Source organism: Lepidochelys kempii, chromosome 7, assembly GCF_965140285.1.
Source record: "Lepidochelys kempii isolate rLepKem1 chromosome 7, rLepKem1.hap1, whole genome shotgun sequence".
Taxonomy (NCBI): Eukaryota; Metazoa; Chordata; order Testudines; family Cheloniidae; genus Lepidochelys; species Lepidochelys kempii.
In genome coordinates, this window is record NC_136386.1 from 50,576,224 (window position 1) to 50,594,919 (window position 18,696).

General features: G+C 49.5%; 1 protein-coding gene across 2 annotated transcripts in view; it reads left to right on the forward strand.

The window, feature by feature from the left end:
• The window catches only part of BSN (bassoon presynaptic cytomatrix protein), a 464,919-nt gene extending 460,053 nt beyond the window's left edge, over positions 1-4,866 (forward strand). For both annotated transcript variants that reach the window (XM_073352634.2, XM_073352633.2), the window contains exon 12: positions 109-4,866. The gene's annotated coding sequence lies outside the window, so the exon portion shown is untranslated. The remainder of the gene's footprint in view (positions 1-108) is intronic.
• The last annotated feature ends 13,830 nt before the right edge of the window (positions 4,867-18,696 follow it).

An 18,696-nucleotide genomic window follows, 5' to 3' on the forward strand; every position in this document is an offset into this window, starting at 1 on the left:
ATAGCAAAACACTTGGAGCTCTGTCATGGATCAGGGCCCATTGCACCAGGCGCTGCACACACACACAGTTGTCAATGATCTCTCTGTCTCTTTCTGTCTCTCATCAAGCTTTTGAAACCATGGAAACCACTAGGCTGCTTCACAGATTGCAAGGCCAGAAGGGCCCAGCGTGACCTGGAAGGCCGAAGAGACGATGTTGGGTCTCACTGAGCAAACCAGGCCTTTACCTGTAGCAAGCTTCTTCAGAGCCTTGAGGCAGCACTGCAGGAGGACATTGACCTCTTCTTGGCTCTGTGTACTGTCTGGAGCAAGCCATGGGAACACCCACACAGCTTAGTGTCCATCAGGAACATTGCCAAATCATGGGCCTGTACCACAACGTGACTGTCACAGAGGTGCGGTTTGCCCTGCTCTCAGAGGATACTTCTGAGCTTGTGCAGGACTGGTCCCTCCTGTGGTCTCCTTGGGCCGGGGATCTGATGGGGGGACCACTGGCCCATTCTTGAGATTATACACAGAGTTGCTCACTGACTGAATCTTAACTCTAGTTTCTTCATAGGTTTTTTTCCCTCTCTCTGAGCCATGTATGAGTCTAGGGCTGGCAGCTGAAGGCTCCAATCTCCTTCACATTCCAGTTTGCCCCATTGGCCCCTCCGCATGCTCAGCATTCCTGTACTCTCACCATCCCTGCAACGGAAAGTGTTCCACACCCCCATCCGGGGGATTGAGAGAACTTCAATTAGGACCTAACACTGTTTCCTTACTGAGATACGAGGCCATAGGACTCTGAAAGGCAGTGCGTAAACTGGCTGATTTTTCCCAAAGCAGATACTGGCCAGGCATGTCTCTCAGCCGCCCCAAGCCATCCTGAAGCCATTCTAAAGCATTCAAATGGCAGTGCTATCCATTGGTAACATCACACATTGTTTTATGTATGCCCGGGTATTATTTTTATTTCCATAACAGCCTTAATCATTCCACTTTGATTTACATCTATACCTCATCAACACCCAGGGGCTGGGGGTTTCTTGTTTCTTTTTGGTTTGGTTTCCTTTGTATTGAATTCTCTTTCCTTTCTGCTTTGTGCTGAGTTAGCACCCAGGCTGTTGTCTGTAGAAGCAATAGAGTCCAGAAGGCTATAACGAGCACAAGATCAGGAGAGCGCTGCCTCTGCCATTCTCCTTCTTATTACTGTGCAATTCAAGTCCTTCTTAAGCCATTGCATGCTCAGAAAGATGGAGGAGCTACTCACAGCAAAATGTTTAACCTGCGAGGATAAAGTTCCTCAGACCGTAACCCAGGAGAGCAGAATGAAACCAAATGGAAAGCTTGTTTCACCGTAGAGAAATCAGCAAGTGTACAAATATTCTGGTTTTCATTTGTTTGTGTTGTCAGTTTCCTGCCAGTCTCTTGTTCATGCTGAGCATGCTCAAAACAACAGTTCATTGGTGTGATCCATCAGAGCTTCCATCCACCTTGGGTAACCGCGAGCTAGTCTCATGTCTAATGTTCTATGCAATGAAATACAAAATTGAAAAAATCCTGTTAATATTTACTAAGTTCAATGTTCTGTATAAGGATTTAATTGCAACTGTGCTATTGATACTCGATAGTGATCTTTATAGCAAACACCCATGTGTATAACATTTCAATTAGTGGCATGTTTGACCCATCGAGGGACACTTTGCCAAAGGCGTGTGACTGTCCTGTAGTAGAGCATGGCTTGCTACTTTTCTGCATGCTATCATTTACGTTTAACGCTTGCAGTTCTTTGCTTGGAGGATTTTTTTCTCATTGGTTCATCTTCGATGTTGAATGCTAGTAGCAGATTTATGCACTTGTTTTTGATGGCACAGTCCCAGTGTGAAGCAGAACATCCTGCAGCTGATGAGTCTGAGTTCTCTGCCTCTTGCCCTGCAGTGGCTAGCAGGGTCCAATACACAGCACCACCAGGGGTTCCCTGAGATAGACCTTTGTCCAGCCCTGGCCCATTTCAGAATAGGCAAGCAGGCAACAGGTAGGGTGGTGGGGGGAGAGAAAGACAGTATGGAACAGCTCTGGAAATTGGTTTTAGAATTTCTGCACTGAAACCTCCCTGCCCTGCTTTGTGAGGCTGAGAGGTCTCATAGTGGTGTCGGCTCTCAATGCTGCTCCTTCCCGTGACTGAAGAGCCCTGAACAACTACCCCAGGAATCCATGGAGAGAGGACTAAGCATGGCCCAGTAATAGAAAAGCGAAGCAGACTGCCCCACAGTTGCAATGCCCTCCCTGCCAGTAGCCACCTGGCTGAGCCCTGTGTTTTCACAAGCTAGATGAAGACTGTAAAGCCCTTTCAGGCAAGCGGGCATTGCAAAGAGACGGGGCCGGAGCCTTCTCTGTGGCCCTGGGCACTGTGAGCCTGTGGGGACTGGGCAGGACCCGGGGGTGCCCACCACATAACTCATTCTGCAGTGTGCACCAGCTTGGCTGTGCCAGATTGGTGAGTGATCGGCCCAGCCACATTCTCCTTCTCGGATCCCAAAGCACCTCCGTCCAAGAAGCTTGGGCTCTGCACTCTGCTTAGGGCTTGCTGCACTGTCCTCCCATTCTCTCAGCCAGGGGTACCCGAACCTGCCCAAGCCAGGCTTATGTCAGCAGCCTGCCCCAAGGCCAACATTAACTGGGGCAGAATGAATCCACCCTCCCTGTTAGTAGAGAGGTGCCACTGACAGAGACTACAGGTCCCAGTATGCAATGCTCTGTCTTGGAGCTGGAAATGGTTACCACCATGGGCCTTGTTGTCTTGAAAGAGGCACTTCAGCCATCCTTGCAGAACAGCAGGCACCAAGTGATCCCATATATGGTTCCAGGCACAGATGGTTGGAACGAGCACCAGCATCTGCACTGTTCTGGGTCGGGTACCATGGCCAGGTTGGGATCTTGTGCACATGCCAAGACACCCCTGAGGAGTGGCTGGAGCTGCTGCACATTGACACTGGGTGACCTGCCAAACCAGACTCTCTCTGCGTTGCAGAGACCTTCACATCACAGAGGGGAGCCCCCCAGGGCTGTGACACCCATGCTGCAGCTGGGAGGAACCCCAGGCTCTGTAGACAGCTGCTGAGATCCGAGCCGTGAGGCCCTGATTCGATGGAGACCATGGAAAGGAATGGGACCCCCCCCCATTATTGATCGCCATGGGACCCCGGGAGGGTGCAGCTGATACCCCATGTCTGAGGTCAGGGAGCATGGAGGGATGTTGCAGAAGCTGCATGTTTCTGGGATCATGTGCAGGCTCAGAGCAGTGTTCTGCCTGGGCATGGCATGGGGGTGGGTCAGTACTAGCTGTGGATCTGTGCAGATTACTGTGGCCTTGTCTACAGGGGGTGGGTATTTTGACAGGTAGCACTTCTGTTGGCTGCTCAGTGGCTGGTGTGAATCGGACCATTGGGCTCACTCTAGTTCACTGCAGCCAACTGCTTGCAGTGCCATAGTCACTGACTGAGCCTCTGGGTGGTATATCGGCACAGAGGCCACGTTCTGATGGCCATGGAGGCTGAGTTCTCCTCTCGCCATGCAGGGCTCCTTGCTGGAGACTCCGGCACATGGCGGGAGTGCTGGGGGTCTGAGGGGGGTTGCACCATGGCTTCCCAGGTCACATCAGCTCCCAGGATAGAGGGCATCCACTTCTAGAGCTCTTGATGCAGCATCTTTCACCAGCACCACACTCATTGTAAGCCAAGGCCGGCCCAGCACTTGGAGCGTCACTGTCGCTGGGGGATTGGGAGTCAGTCCCTCCCCAGCTGTGCCAGGAGCATTTCCCTCCCACCTCCTGCTTAGGTGCTGCAGCTCAGACAGGAGGCAAAGCCAGGCCCCTGGCCTAGGTGTGCCAGAGCGAGGGGGACAGAGCCCTTTGCCTGGCCAGGCTGTCGGAGAGTGCAGAACAGCAGTCCCCAGGTCAGAGCTTAGCAGGGTTACCCTGCCCAACATGGCACTGCAGACATGGCCACACTGCAGTTGGCAGGCAGGCAGTTAGTCATGGACCAAGTACAGCTGCTGGGCACTAAGCCTGCTGATCTGCACTAGCCACACTCGTGGGCAGCATGGTGCCAGCCCAGCAGGTGATGCAGAACAGAGAGATCTCACTCTCTTAACATCCTGCCCATCCTGGGCATTGCCCAGGTGTGCCCACTCTCAGCCTTGGCTGCCAGGGGCTCGCTTGGGGTACTGGTTTAGGTAGACGAGTCAGCTAGTCCTGAACACAGAGCCTCGCTCTTGGGCTTCTGCTGTTTTGCGCCTTCGAAGGGGGCAGGCATGGCTGTCCTTGCCCCAGGCAGCAGGATGTTCCCCAGCAGCAATGCTCTAGGGCCCTCTAAGGCGATTTCCCCCCAATGACAAGTGCATAGTCTGCATATGCTTCTCCAGGGCTCTAGCTGGGCTCTTGCCCTCCGCTGGTTTGCTCAGCAGTGGCTGAACCAGCCCCCTCCATTTCTGCCATGTAAATAGTTGTACAGTGTGGAATCTCCAGTGGTACTGACAACAAAACCCAGCAAGGCCACGGAGTGCCTCTCGCTGCCCAGCACACTGGCCACACGTCTGTGGTGGGCTCGCTGCGCTGACCACTCTTGCCATCCGCTCCCCGTGCTCACATTCCTGGGGGCTTTCCTTTGCATTGGTTTTTGGAGCGGGGAAGGGGTGCTGTACAAAGCTCAAACAAAAGAACAAATTGCCAGTTGTAAGTGAAATGACCTTGTGAATGGTGTGTCGTCCTGCTGTGCTCTGTGAGAACATGTATTTCAGTGTGCCACCTCCTGTATTGTGACCCCCTCCGAGACGTTGCCCTACAAGGTATTTCTGTGGGAACAGAATAAAAGGACTTGCTAGAAATCAGAGGGTGCCATGACTTGATGTGTACCAAGTGAGATTACACAGCAAAGTGGGGCTGGAGCACACTGAGGAGAGCCGGTCAGCCCAGAAGGTGACAGGCACTAGCAACTAGCAGCTGCTGGATTGAGCTGAATGGGCATGACCAGCAGCACTGGGGTCCCCAGTGAGCAAGTCTGGGTTCAGCCGGGTTTGGTGGAACAATGGCTTTGCCCCCGAGCACAGCTGTGTTCATTGTGGGACAGGTGGGGAGCAGAGTTGCCTGCATCCCTGCTCTGCTGGATCCAAGCCGCAGCCTGATGAGGCTATGTCTATACTACCGCTGTAAGTCGACCTATGTTACGCAATTCCAGCTACCTGAATAATATGGCTGGAGTTGACGTACCTTAGGTCGAGTTACCAGGGGGTCTACACTGCGGGGGGGGTCAGTGGGAGAAAAATGGAATGGGTTACCTAGGGAGGTGGTGGAATCTCCTTCCTTAGAAGTTTTTAAGGTCAGGCTTGACAAAGCCCTGGCTGGGAAGATTTAGTTGGGGATTGGTCCTGCTTTGAACAGGGGGTTGGACTAGATGACCTCCTGAGGTCCCTTCCAACCCTGATATTCTATGATTTACCTTCTCTTCTCATCAGGGGTAGAGTATAGGGGTCAACTGGAGAGCGATCTGCTGTCGATTTCGCAGGTATTCACTAGACCCACTAAATTGACCGTTGGTGGATCGATCTCAAAGCGTTTAGCTCCACTGTAGTGTAGACATATGAGTCACAGGGGACTCTTGGCTAAGGGGCTGGCTACCTGGTTCGAGGAGACTGGCTGTCATGGAGTTACAGGCTGGGTGCTCTGGAACTGCCCTGAATGAAGTCAGGCAGGACTCTGGAGCAGCGTGTCTCCCCTCAGGGCCACTCTCTCCAGGGCAGCCTGCTCGCCTTCAGCACCTCCTGTGTCTGACCTCGGAGCATTCAGCTCCCTGTGAGCTCCCCTACAGCAAGTCCCCCTGGATGGGCCCTGCACACCACTTCACAATCAGCAGTGACTCCGCCAGCCAGCGTAGTGAAACAGAAGCATTCATTAGTTGACAAGAACACAGCGTAGAGCAGAGCTTGTTAGCACTTGTGATCAATTGGATCACAGAAACCCCCTTTGGGACTGCCACTTGATGTGTCTAGACTACCTCTGAGCCTGTTGTCCCTGCCAGCTTGGAACTCCAGTACCTTGCCTGGTTTGAGCCAGGCACTTGGATCTTGCTGCAAACATAGATCCAAGTCTGAACCACGTCCCCGACAAGCTGCAGGCTCAATTGAAAACAGCTTAAGAACTGCTCCTTTCTCCAGCACTCAGATGCCCAACTCCCAATGGGCTCCAAACCCCCAAAAAATCCAATTTACCCTGCACAGCTGTTTGCCCCCCAGCTATTAATACATACTCTGGGTTAAGTAAAAAGTGATTTTATTAAATACAAAAAGGAGGATTTAAGTGGTTCCAAGTAATAACAGACAGAACAAAGTAACATAACAAAACAAGCAAAATAAAATAAAACACGTAAGTCTATGCCTCATACAGTAAGAAAACTGAAAATAATTAATCTCACCCTCAGTGATTTTCAATAGGCCTTTTTTTCACTGAAGACCTTCCTAGTCTGGGCCCAATCCTTTCCCGCGGTAAAGTCCTTGTTCCTGCTCAGGTGGTAGCTAGGGGATTTCTCATTACTGCAGCCACTTTTGTTCTGTTCCACCCCCTCTTATAGCTTTGGCACAAGGCGGGAATCTTTTGTCCCTCACTGGGTTCCCACCCCTCCTTCTCAATGGAAAAATACCAAGTTAAAGATGGATCCCAGGTCAGGTGACATGATTATATGTCACTGTAAGACTTCATTACCTGCTTGCCAGCACACAGGTGTACAGGAAGACTTACAAGTAAATAGAGCTATCTACAGTCACTTGTCCTGGTTAATGGGAACCACCATTAATGGCCCAAACCACCATTAATGACCCACACTTTGCATAATTACAATATGACCTCAGAGTTATATTTCATATTTCTAGTTTCAGATACAAGAATGATACATTTATACAAATAGGATGAGCACACTCAGTAGATTATAAGCTTTGTAATGATATCTTACAAGACACTGTGCATGAAGCATATTCCAGTTACATTATATTCGCACTCATTAGCATATTTTCATAACATCATATGGAGTGCATCAGACACATAAAGCAGGGTTACAGAAAAGTTCATCTTGGGGGGAATCCAGACCCTTCGGCTGTCCCAGCGTGTCTCAAACCAGGAGACTGACTACCCTGCAGCACCCTGACCTTAGTGCTTTGTCTCTTTTCCAGACAAAAACGTAACCTGGTCTCCACCTCTGTCCTTATTCCAACTTGTCGCAGCTGGCTGGCTCTTGGTAGAGGGGTCCTGGCCATCAGTTACCAGGTTACAAAGTGTACGACCATCAGGGCCAGATCCAGCCTGTGGACCCGGGGCTGTTAGATTTTGTTGGGCCCCTGTATACAATTCTTTTTCCTGGGATGGAGTTTGGTTCAGGAGGGGTCTGGGGCAGGGGATTGGTGTGCAGGAGGGTGTGCAGGGTTCTGGGAAGGAGTTTGGGTGCAGGGATTCTGACTTGGGGCAGGGGAGATGGGTGCAGGAAGGTATGTGGGGTCTGGGAGGGAGCTTGGGTGTATGAGGGGATTCTGATCTAGGGCAGGGGGTTGGGGGTGAAGGATGGGGTGGAATGGGAGCCAATGGGATGGTGCTGGGGGCAGCGCACGGAGCTCCTCCCTCCTCTAGGGGCCACAGAGACTTGTCAGCAGCCAGCTGTTTCCAGGAGCGGTGTGAGGCCATGGCAGGCAGCCTACCTGAGCTCCCCTTTTAGAGCCCTGGAGAGCACCGACTGTGATTTATTTTTCCTAGGTCCCTTTTGAGCCTGTAACACAGGGGAAACACACAGTATTCATGAAAAACATTAAGAAAAAACCCTCCCACTTTGTCACATCTCTCCCCCTTTGAGTCTGACGTGAGCAAGGTCAGTTTAGCCAGTGACCTGGGGAACTTCAGGCCCCGTCTCTTCATGACAAAGCATCAGCTATAACATTGGCACTGCCACTCACATAGCCCACCTCCATGTCATAATCCTGGAGCGCCAGACTCCACCTCAGGAGCTTGGCGTTGCCCCCTTTCATCAGCGCAGCCACAGCAGGGACGAGTGGTCAATGTACATAGTGAAGCACCATCCAACTAGATAATGACTGCAGCTTTTTAAGGGCCCACACCAGGGTGAGACATCCCTTCTCTAGACCACATAGCTCTGCTCCAGGAGCAGCAGCTTCCTGCTCAGGTACACGATCGGTGTCTCTCCCCCTTTGCATCAATTTGCATCAGCACTGCATCCAGCCCACTGTCTGAAGCATCAGTGAACACCATGAAGAGTTTGTCAAAGACTGGGCTTACCAGAACTGGGCACTTGACCAGAGCCTTCTTCAGAGCACAGAGTACTCAGTCCAGACCACTTTATCTGGCTTACCCTTCTTACATAGCTCAGTGATGGGAGCATAGAGCGACCTAAAATGGGGTACAAACCTGCCATCCCCATAAAGGCCTGGACCTGTTTCTTAGACTTGGGAGTGGGCCAGTCTCTGAGCACCCCCACCTTGGATGGCTCTGGCTTTAGGCAGCCACTCCCCACCTTGTGGCCCAGGTGCAACACTTCTGCCAGCCCGCCCTTTTCAGCTTTAACAGTCAGTCCTGCATTGCAGAGGTGACCCAGCATCCCCTTCACCAGGGATATATGAGCCTCCCATGTCTGGCTAAAGTTATAGATATCATCAATGTACGCTAGGGCAAAGCAAGTCCTCTATCCCACTCAGTAATTGATCAGTCCGGCACTGGGAGGTGGCAGGTGCCCTCTTGAGGGTGAAAAGCAGGACCAAGACCTCATAGAGTCCCAGAGGAGTGATAAAAGCAGACTTCAATCTGGCATCTGGCTCCAAAGGCATCTGCCAGTAAACCTTGATGAGATCCATAGGTACCAAGCTCCCCACAACTTGTCTAGGAGCTCATCAGGCCAAAGCATGGGTTTGGCATCGAACACGATGATGGCATTGAGCTTCCACACAGAACCAGATAGACGCGTCCTTCTTGGGGACCAGCACCACGGGCAAGGCACTGGGGCTGAAGGACGGCTGGATCACCCCTAAAGTCAGCATGTCTCTGACCTCTCACGCCAGTGGGACAGCTAAGTTAGTGAGGGAGGCAGAGGATAGCTGGTCAGAGAGGGGAATTGATTCCAGAGGAAGGTTGGCCCCTGTCACAGGGAAGCGCTCCACTAGGTGATCTTCCCTCTTCTTCTCCCACTGGCCACACACAGCCAGCACCAACTTCTGCATGTCACAGTACGGCTTTATCATGTTGACCTGGTACCCTTGGTGGCTGAGAGCACAGTTGGACAGTTCCACATAGTTCACCTCATTCAGCTGTTTGATACCCTTAAAGGGCCCATCCCAGGCGGCTTGTAGCTTATTCTTCAGCACTGGGATGAGAACAATCACTTGGTCCCTGGTGGCATGGGAGCGAGCCTGGTCCCCGGTGGCATAGGTACGAGCCTGCGCTGAGTGGTTGTACCAGACCTTCTGCTTCCCTTGGACCCGAGCTAGGTTCTCCCTGGCCAGACCCATGAGCTCAATGAGCTTTTCCCGGAATATTAGTATGTACTCCAAAACTGACTCCTCAATGGAAGAAGCCTTCCTCTCCCATTCATCCCTCACTAAGTCCAGAAGTCCCCTCACTCTCCTCCCATAGAGCAATTCGAAAGGGGAGAACTCCATAGATTGCTGGGGTATGTCTTGGTATACAAACAGCAGGTGGAGTAAATCCAGTCCCGCAGATGCTGGTCGATAAAAGTCTTCAGCATAATCTTGAGGGTCCCATTAAACTTCTCCACCAGCTGGTTAAACTGAGGGTGATATGCAGAGGCCCAGGTGTGCCAGACCCCACATTTCGCCCACAAGCACTGGAGCAGGGCTGGAGTTGCGCCACATCACACGATTTACTGCCTCAACACCAACACCCTGGCAGGGCTAGTGCCATGGCCCCCTGTGACATTCTATACCTTGGGGGAGTATACTATAACTCCATATTCCTCATTTTCATATAATCATGATCTTACATATAAAGCATGCTTTGTATGGTATCAGGGGAAAGGTTACGATCTGCTGAAAGTCATTTCTCTATCCATACCTGTATTCCATTAATGCATATGAAGTTATGAGAACTGTGATGTATGGTTCTCTCTAAAACATACTGTAAACTGGGGAGGCAGTCCTATTAGTTCCCCAGAGGCAACAGAAAGGAACGTAACCAACACTTGGGTGGCGTTTCAAACAACCCATCAACAACCATTGTCCAGCAAGGGAGCCACAATTCAATGACTCACCTGCATGAAACCATACCAGGAGAATTGCCCAACCTTGCCCATTGCTCAGCAATGCCCCCAGACATCCCTGGACTTGTGTTCTACAAGCACATGGACTGAGGTTATAAAACAGACACACAGGCCATGCACTGGGCCTTTTCCTGCTGCCACGCATGCTGCAAGCAACTAAGGGCTTGTCTACACTGGCACTTCACAGCGCTGCAACTTTCTTTCTCAAGGGAGTGAAAAAACACCCCCCCACACAATTTGCTGCAAGTTTCACAGCTGTAAAGTACCAGTGTAGACAGTGAACCAACGATGAGATTGGCCCAGGTTTAAGGAACAAACCTGTAAATTAAGGACTGCAATATCCAGTGGGGTGAGAAGAACTGCTTAAGCTAGTTGCTGCCCAGTCTAACAGGGTTGAGAGTTTAGACTGTGTGCTTATATTTTATTTCTTTTGGTAACCAACTCTGACTTTTTGCCTATCACTTAATATAATTTAAAATCTAACTTTTATCATCAATAAATTTGTTTAATTGTTTATCTTTACCCATGAGTTTGTATGACGTGTGGGGCACATCTGCTCAGGTTTTGCACTTTCCATTGTAGAAGAGGTGAACCAATTACTTAATTTCCACTGGCCATCTTGCGCAATGCAAGACGCTATATTCCTGAGGTACAGTGCTGGGGGGATTTGGCTCCGATGCCTTTCTCTGTGTGATTCATGAATGGCTCTGGGAGCATTCATGCACATAGGTGTGTGTGGGGCTCCATATGCTACTGGGTGGAGTAATCAGAGCTCTTGGAGGGGTCTGCTGCTGGTCACTAGCAAGGCATTGTGAGAGACAGCCCAGGCTGGAGAGAGTTAATGGTCCTAGGCTGCACCCCGGGAGGCAGACCGTCACACACACCCCATTGTCCCCCCAACTCCGGCACCTTGGCAGGGCTAGAAAAATATCCCCTGCCCTGCTCCCCCACACCAACCACTGAGCAGGGCTAGTGCTGCAGCTGCATCTGCTCCGAGCACACTGAGACTGTCCTGTAGTAGGTTAGGTCTGGGTATTCGTCTGGCTCTGCACCACGTGGGGACTGGTCCTGGCTGAGGTGGATGGTGGGATGGAAATAGTTGAAACCATCGTGGAATTCCTCAAAGGCTTCTTTTCCATGGCTCCAGATGATGAAGATATCATCAATGTAGCGCAAGTAGAGTAGGGGCGTTAGGGGACGGGAGCTAAGGAAGCATTGTTCTAAGTCAGCCATAAAAATGTTGGCATACCATTGGGCAATGCGGGTACCTATAGCAGTGTCGCTGACTTGAGGGTATATATTGTCCCCACTTTCTGCCACATGCTGCAGTACTGCTTCCTTGGCCTGCTGCCCTTGGGAAGTCACAGTGTAAGGTCCCTGCACAGGTTTCTAAGAATGCTGATTTGGTGTTCTGCCATTATCATTTGTAGAGCCTGTGTCAAGCTGGCTTGCAAAGTGTTAGTACCAACTTCAGGGCAGACTGTTAAAACCAGGGCACAAACCCCACATTGGTGAAATCTAGTTATAGAACTCACAACCAACCAATACCAAATGTAAACTCCTCAGGCACGAAAACAGTCTAAGCATTGCCACCCAGGGAAGCCTGCCTTTGTGATAGACGGTCCCTTACACCAAGAATCACAGGAATATTCAGGTTTCTCCCAGTCCCAAAGGATTGACTTACCCCAGTCAATTGCACTTCAGATCTCACATCAAAATTCAACATCTGTAGCTAATCCTGTAATAAACTATATACAGATTTATTAAAAAGAAAAAAGAAAAGGAGTACTTGTGGCACCTTAGAGACTAACCAATTTATTAGAGCATAAGCTTTCGTGAGCTACAGCTCACTTCATCAGATGCATATCGTGGAAACTGCAGCAGACTTTATATATATCCAGTTTGACCAATGTACATGGCAGAGGGGCATTGCTGGCACATGATGGCATATATCACATTGGTGGATGTGCAGGTGAACAAGCCTCTGATAGTGTGGCTGATGTTATTAGGCCCTGTGATGGTGTCCCCTGAATAGATATGTGGGCACAATTGGCAACGGGCTTTGTTGCAAGGATAAGTTCCTGGGTTAGTGGTTCTGTTGTGTGGTATGTGGTTGTTGGTGAGTATTAGCTTCAGGTTGCGGGGCTGTCTGTGGACAAGGACTGGCCTGTCTCCCAAGATTTGTGAGAGTGTTGGGTCATCCTTTAGGATAGGTTGTAGATCCTTAATAATGCGTTGGAGGGGTTTTAGTTGGGGGCTGAAGGTGACGGCTAGTGGCGTTCTGTTATTTTCTTTGTTAGGCCTGTCCTGTAGTAGGTAACTTCTGGGAACTCTTCTGGCTCTATCAATCTGTTTCTTTACTTCTGCAGGTGGGTATTGTAGTTGTAAGAAAGCTTGACAGAGATCTTGTAGGTGTTTGTCTCTGTCTGAGGGGTATATAAAGTCTGCTGCAGTTTCCACGATATGCATCTGATGAAGTGAGCTGTAGCTCACGAAAGCTTATGCTCTAATAAATTGGTTAGTCTCTAAGGTGCCACAAGTACTCCTTTTCTTTTTGCGAATACAGACTAACACGGCTGTTACTCTGAAACCTGTCATTAAAAAGAAAACAAGGAAGTTGTTTATGAGATTAAAGTAGGTCAGCATATATACAATTGAGTTACAATTTTAAGTTTCAAAAAGTAGAAGTTTCTATAATAAGCAAGGTCTATAGATCCTTTAGGGCTAACCCAGACTGAGCAGTTAGGGATCCCTGTGCTTAGAAAACCATGTCCCCCAGAATCCAAAGAGCATTGAGATACAGTTCCTTCTTCTTAGAGATTTTTATTCCTTTTCCCCTGTGTGCTTTTAGCTGTGATCTCAGCTGATGGGAGAAATCAGAAGAACATAAAAATGGCCATACTGGGTCAGACCAAAGGTCCATCTAGCCCAGTATCCTGTCTGCCGACAGTGGCTAATGCCAGGTGTCCCAGACGGAATGAACAGAACAGGTAATCATCAAGTGATACATCCCCCGTTGCCCATTCCCAGCTTCTGACAAACAGAAGCTAGGGACTCCATCCCTGCCCATCCTGATTAATAGCCATTAATGGACCTATCTTCCAGGAACTTATCTAGTTCTTCTCTGATTCCAGTTATATTTTTGTCCTTCACAACATCTTCTGGCAAAGAGTTCCACACGTTGTCTGTGCATTGTGTGAAGAAATACTTCCTTCTGTTTGTTTTAAACCTGCTGCCTATTAATTTCATTTGGTGACCCCTAGTTCTTGTGTTATGAGAAGGAATAAATAACAATTCCTTATTTACTTTCTCCACACCAGTCATGATTTTATAGACCTCAATCATATCCCCCCTTAGTTGTCTCTTTTCCAAGCTGAAAAGTCCCAGTCTTATTCATCTCTCCTCATATGGAAGCCATTCCATGCTCCTAACCACTTTCGTTTCCCTTTTCTGAACCTTTTCCAATGCCAATATATCTTTTTTGAGGTGGGGCATCCACATCTGAACACAGTATTCAAGATGTGGGAGTACCATGGATTTATATACAGGCAATATGATATTTGTTGTGTTATTATGTATCCTTTTCTTAACGATTCCCAACATTCTTAATGATTCCCAACATCACTTTTTTGACTGCCACTGCACATTCGTGGATGTTTTCAGAGAACTATCCATGATACCACACAAGAAAGATCTGGGCCTCAACCACTAATTTAGACCCCATCAGTTTATATGTATACATGGGATTATGTTTTCCAATGTGCATTACTTTGCATTTATCAACATTGAATTTCATCTGCCATTTTGTTGCCCAGTTACCCAGTTTTGAGAGATTCTTGTAGCTCTTCACAATCTGCCTGGGACTTAACTATCTTGAGTAGAGGATGCCCAGAGGGAACTCGAATGATGGGGATTTTCTCTGAGAACAAACAGTGTCTGGGAACAAGCAATGACCCCACCCCTACCCAGAGGCAGGGGACGGTGCTAGTCACCCGAAAAGGTCCCGCTTTGAGATCCAGAGGGACAACCTCTACTGGGGTGGTCAAAGACCCCCCAGACACAGGAAGACATCTGAGAGATGCTGGTTCTGTGAAGGCTATGCTGTGGCCTCCTGCACTTGGCCCACTTGATGCCCTCGGCAGTATACCTCCGTAGAAAATACCCTCCAAAGGCTGGCCCAATGGTTTTTCTAGCCAGGCATCCACCAGGAGGTACAGTAGAACCTCAGAGTTACAGACACCTCGGGAATGGAGGTTGTCCGCATCTCTGAAGTGTTCGTAACTCTGAACAAAGTATAGTTCAGGCTCCAGATCCAGTAGCTGACACTGCAGGCCAGGCTTCAGCAGCAGCTGAGCTCCCTACTCAGCCCCAAGATGAGTTTGCAAGCTTGTCCCCCTCCTGGCAGGGTGTGTGTGTGTGTGTGTGTGAGAGAGAGAGACAGAGAAAAAATAGTGCATCCCCCTCCTGGCCAGAGAAGGGGGTTAAAAACAGTGCATTCGCCCCCCAGTTGTGGGAGGGGAGGGAGGATTGAATGCAGTGCAGACCCCAGCACTGCTCCTGCTCTGCTGGCTGGTTCCAGCTGCCTTGGGCTGGCAGCATAGCATCTCGCTGTAAGTGGCTGCCCTGCGCATGGGGGTGAGGATGGGGACAGACTGCCCAGATGTGCCTACCTTTAAGATGCAATACGAGCACAGTACAGTATTTTATTGTTTTTATTTTTTTGGTCTCTGCTGCTGCCTGATTGGTTGCTTTCAGTTTCACTTGGTGTCCGGTTGACCAGTCAAGTCCATAACTCTGGAGTCCATATCTTTGCAGTTCTATTGTAAAGGATTACAGTGCCTCTTGCCCAGAGTGCCAGCGGCCTGACCGAAGGGAGTACCCAAGCCACCCCTCATCCCCTTACCTGTGATATGGGTCCCATTTGAATGTATCGGCCTGGACCTGGTGGGGCCAATGAAAAGGAAAGGGGTGGAAAACTTCTACATTCTGGTGGTTATTGACTATGCCACTGGTACCCCAAAGCTGTCCCTTTGTGGACAGCTACAGCAACTAAGATCTCCGATGAGCTAGTGAAAGTCTTCACCAGAATGGGGATACCATGAGAGATCCTAACTCATCAGGGTACCAACGTGGTATCCTGTCTGAGGGCTGAATTCTGCCGCTTACTTACCATATGGGCTTTCAAGACGTTGGTGTACCACCCTCAAACTGATGGGCTGGTAAAGCATTTCAACCGGATGTTGAAAATGATGTTGCATACGTTTGTGGAAAAAGACGCTCAGCACTGGAACACTTTACTCCCAGCCCTGTTCACTATGCTGGAGGTATCCCAGGCATCAACAGGCTTCTCACCCTTTGAGCTCCTCTGTGGAAGGCAAACCTGTGGCATTCTCGACCTCCTTTGGGATAATTGGGAGGAGCAAGAAACCTGGGTCACAGGTTTGGTCCACTACGTGTTGCAACTGCATGAGCAACTCCATACTTTGGGGACAAATTATGTTCATCTATGTGTCTGACAATTTTGTTCTTTACTATAGTTTCAGCCAGTTTGCCCAGTGCTGAAGTCAGGCTTACCGGCCTGTAATTGCCAGAATCAACTCTAGAGCCCTTTTTAAAAATTAGCGTCACATTAGCTATCCTCCAGTCATTTGGTACAGAAGCTGATTTCAATGATAGGTTACAGACTACAGTTAGTAGTTCTGCAATTTCACATTTGAGTTCCTTCAGAACTCTTGGATGAATACCATCTGGTCCTGGTGACTTATTGCTGTTTAATTTATCAGTTTGTTCCAAAAGCTCCTCTAATGACACCTCAATCTGGGACAGTTCCTCAGATTTGTCACCACTTGCATGACTCTTAGAATCATAGAATCATAGAATATCAGGGTTGGAAGGGACCTCTGGAGGGCATCTAGTCCAACCCCCCGCTCAAAGCAGGACCAATCCCCAACTAAATCATCCCAGCCAGGACTTTGTCAAGCCTGACCTTAAAAATATCTAAGGAAGGAGATTCCACCACCTCCCTAGGTAATGCATTCCAGTGTTTCACCACCCTCCTAGTGAAAAAGTTTTTCCTAATATCCAACCTAAACCTCCCCCACTGCAACTTGAGACCATTACTCCTTGTTCTGTCATCAGCTACCACTGAGAACAGTCCAGATCCATCCTCTTTGGAACCCCCTTTCAGGTAGTTGAAAGCAGCTATCAAATCCCCCCTCATTCTTCTCTTCCGTAGACTAAACAATCCCAGTTCCCTCAGCCTCTCCTCATAAGTCATGTGTTCCAGTCCCCTAAGCATTTTTGTTGCCCTCCGCTGGACTCTTTTCAATTTTTCCACATCCTTCTTGTAGTGTGCGGCCCAAAACTGGACACAGTACTCCAGATGAGGCCTCACCAATGTCGAATAGAGGGGAACGATCACATCCCTCGATTTGCTGGCAATGCCCCTACTTATACATCCCAAAATGCCATTTGCCTTCTTGGCAACAAGGGCACACTGTTGACTCATATCCAGCTTCTCATCCACTGTAACCCCTAGGACCTTCTCTGCAAAACTGCTGCCTAGCCATTCGGTCCCTAGTCTGTAGTGGTGCATGGGATTCTTCTGTCCTAAGTGCAGGACTGTGCACTTGTCCTTGTTGAAGCTCATCAGATTTCTTTTGGCCCAATCCTCTAATTTGTCTAGGGCCCTCTGTATCCTATCCCTACCCTCCAGCGTACCTACCACTCCTCCCAGTTTAGTGTCATCTGCAAACTTCCTGAGGGTGCAATCCACACCATCCTCCAGATCATTTATGAAGATATTGAACAAAACTGGACCGAGGACCGACCCTTGGGGCACTCCACTTGATACCGGCTGCCAACTAGACATGGTGCCATTGATCACTACCTGTTGAGCCCGACAATCTAGCCAACTTTCTATCCACCTTATAGTCCATTCATCCAGCCCATACTTCTTTAACTTCCTAGCAAGAATACTGTGGGAGACCGTGTCAAAAGCTTTGCTAAAGTCAAGGAACAACATGTCCACCGCTTTCCCCTCATCCACACAGCCAGTTATCTCCTCATAGAAGGCAATTAGATTAGTCAGGCATGACTTGCCCTTGGTGAATCCATGCTGACTGTTCCTGATCACTTTCCTCTCCTCTAAGTGTTTCAGAATTGATTCCTTGAGGACCTGCTCCATGATTTTTCCAGGGACTGAGGTGAGGCTGACTGGCCTGTAGTTCCCAGTATCCTCCTTCTTCCCTTTTTAAAAGATGGGCACTACATTAGCCTTTTTCCAGTCGTCCGGGATTTCCCCCGATCGCCATGAGTTTTTAAAGATAATGACCAATGGCTCTGCAATCACATCCGCCAACTCCTTTAGCACTCTCGGATGCAGCGCATCCAGCCCCATGGACTTGTGCACGTCCAGCTTTTCTAAATAGTCCCGAACCACTTCTTTCTCCACAGAGGGCTGGTCACCTCCTCCCCATGCTGTGCTGCCCAGTGCAGTAGTCTGGGAGCTGACCTTGTTAGTGAAGACAGAGGCAAAAAAAGCATTGAGTACATTAGCTTTTTCCACATCCTCTGTCACTAGGTTGCCTCCCTCATTCAGTAAGGGGCCCACACTTTCCTTGACTTTCTTCTTGTTGCTAACATACCTGAAGAAACCCTTCTTGTTACTCTTAACATCTCTTGCTAGCTGCGGCTCCAGGTGTGATTTGGCCTTCCTGATTTCACTCCTGCATCCCCGAGCAATATTTTACTTACCTCAGGGCTTTGGTCTCCTTCCCCCAGTGAACCTAGCTTAAAACCCTCCTCACTAGGTTAGCCAGCCTGCTTGCGAAGATGCTCTTCCCTCTCTTAGTTAGGTGGAGCCCGTCTCTGCCTAGCACTCCTTCTTGGAACACCATCCCATGGTCAGAGAATCCAAAGCCTTCTCTCCAACACCACCTGCATAGCCATTCATTGACTTCCACGATTCAACGGTCTCTACCCAGGCCTTTTCCTTCCACGGGAAGGATGGACGAGAAGACCACTTGTGCCTCAAACTTCTTTATCCTTCTTCCCAGAGCCACGTAGTCCGCAGTGATCCGCTCAAGGTCATTCTTGGCAGTATCATTGGTGCCCACGTGGAGAAGCAGAAAGGGGTAGCGATCCGAGGGCTTGATGAGTCTTGGCAGTCTCTCCGTCACATCGTGAATCCTAGCTCCTGGCAAGCAGCAGACTTCTCGGTTTTCCCGGTTGGGGCAGCAGATAGATGACTCAGTCCCCCTGTGGAGAGAGTCCCAGACAACCACCACCCGCCTCCTTCTCTTGGGAGCAGTGGTCGTGGAACCCCCAACCCTAGGACAGTGCATCTCATGCCTTCCAATCGGCGGAGTCTCCTTCTGTTCCCTTCCCTCAGATG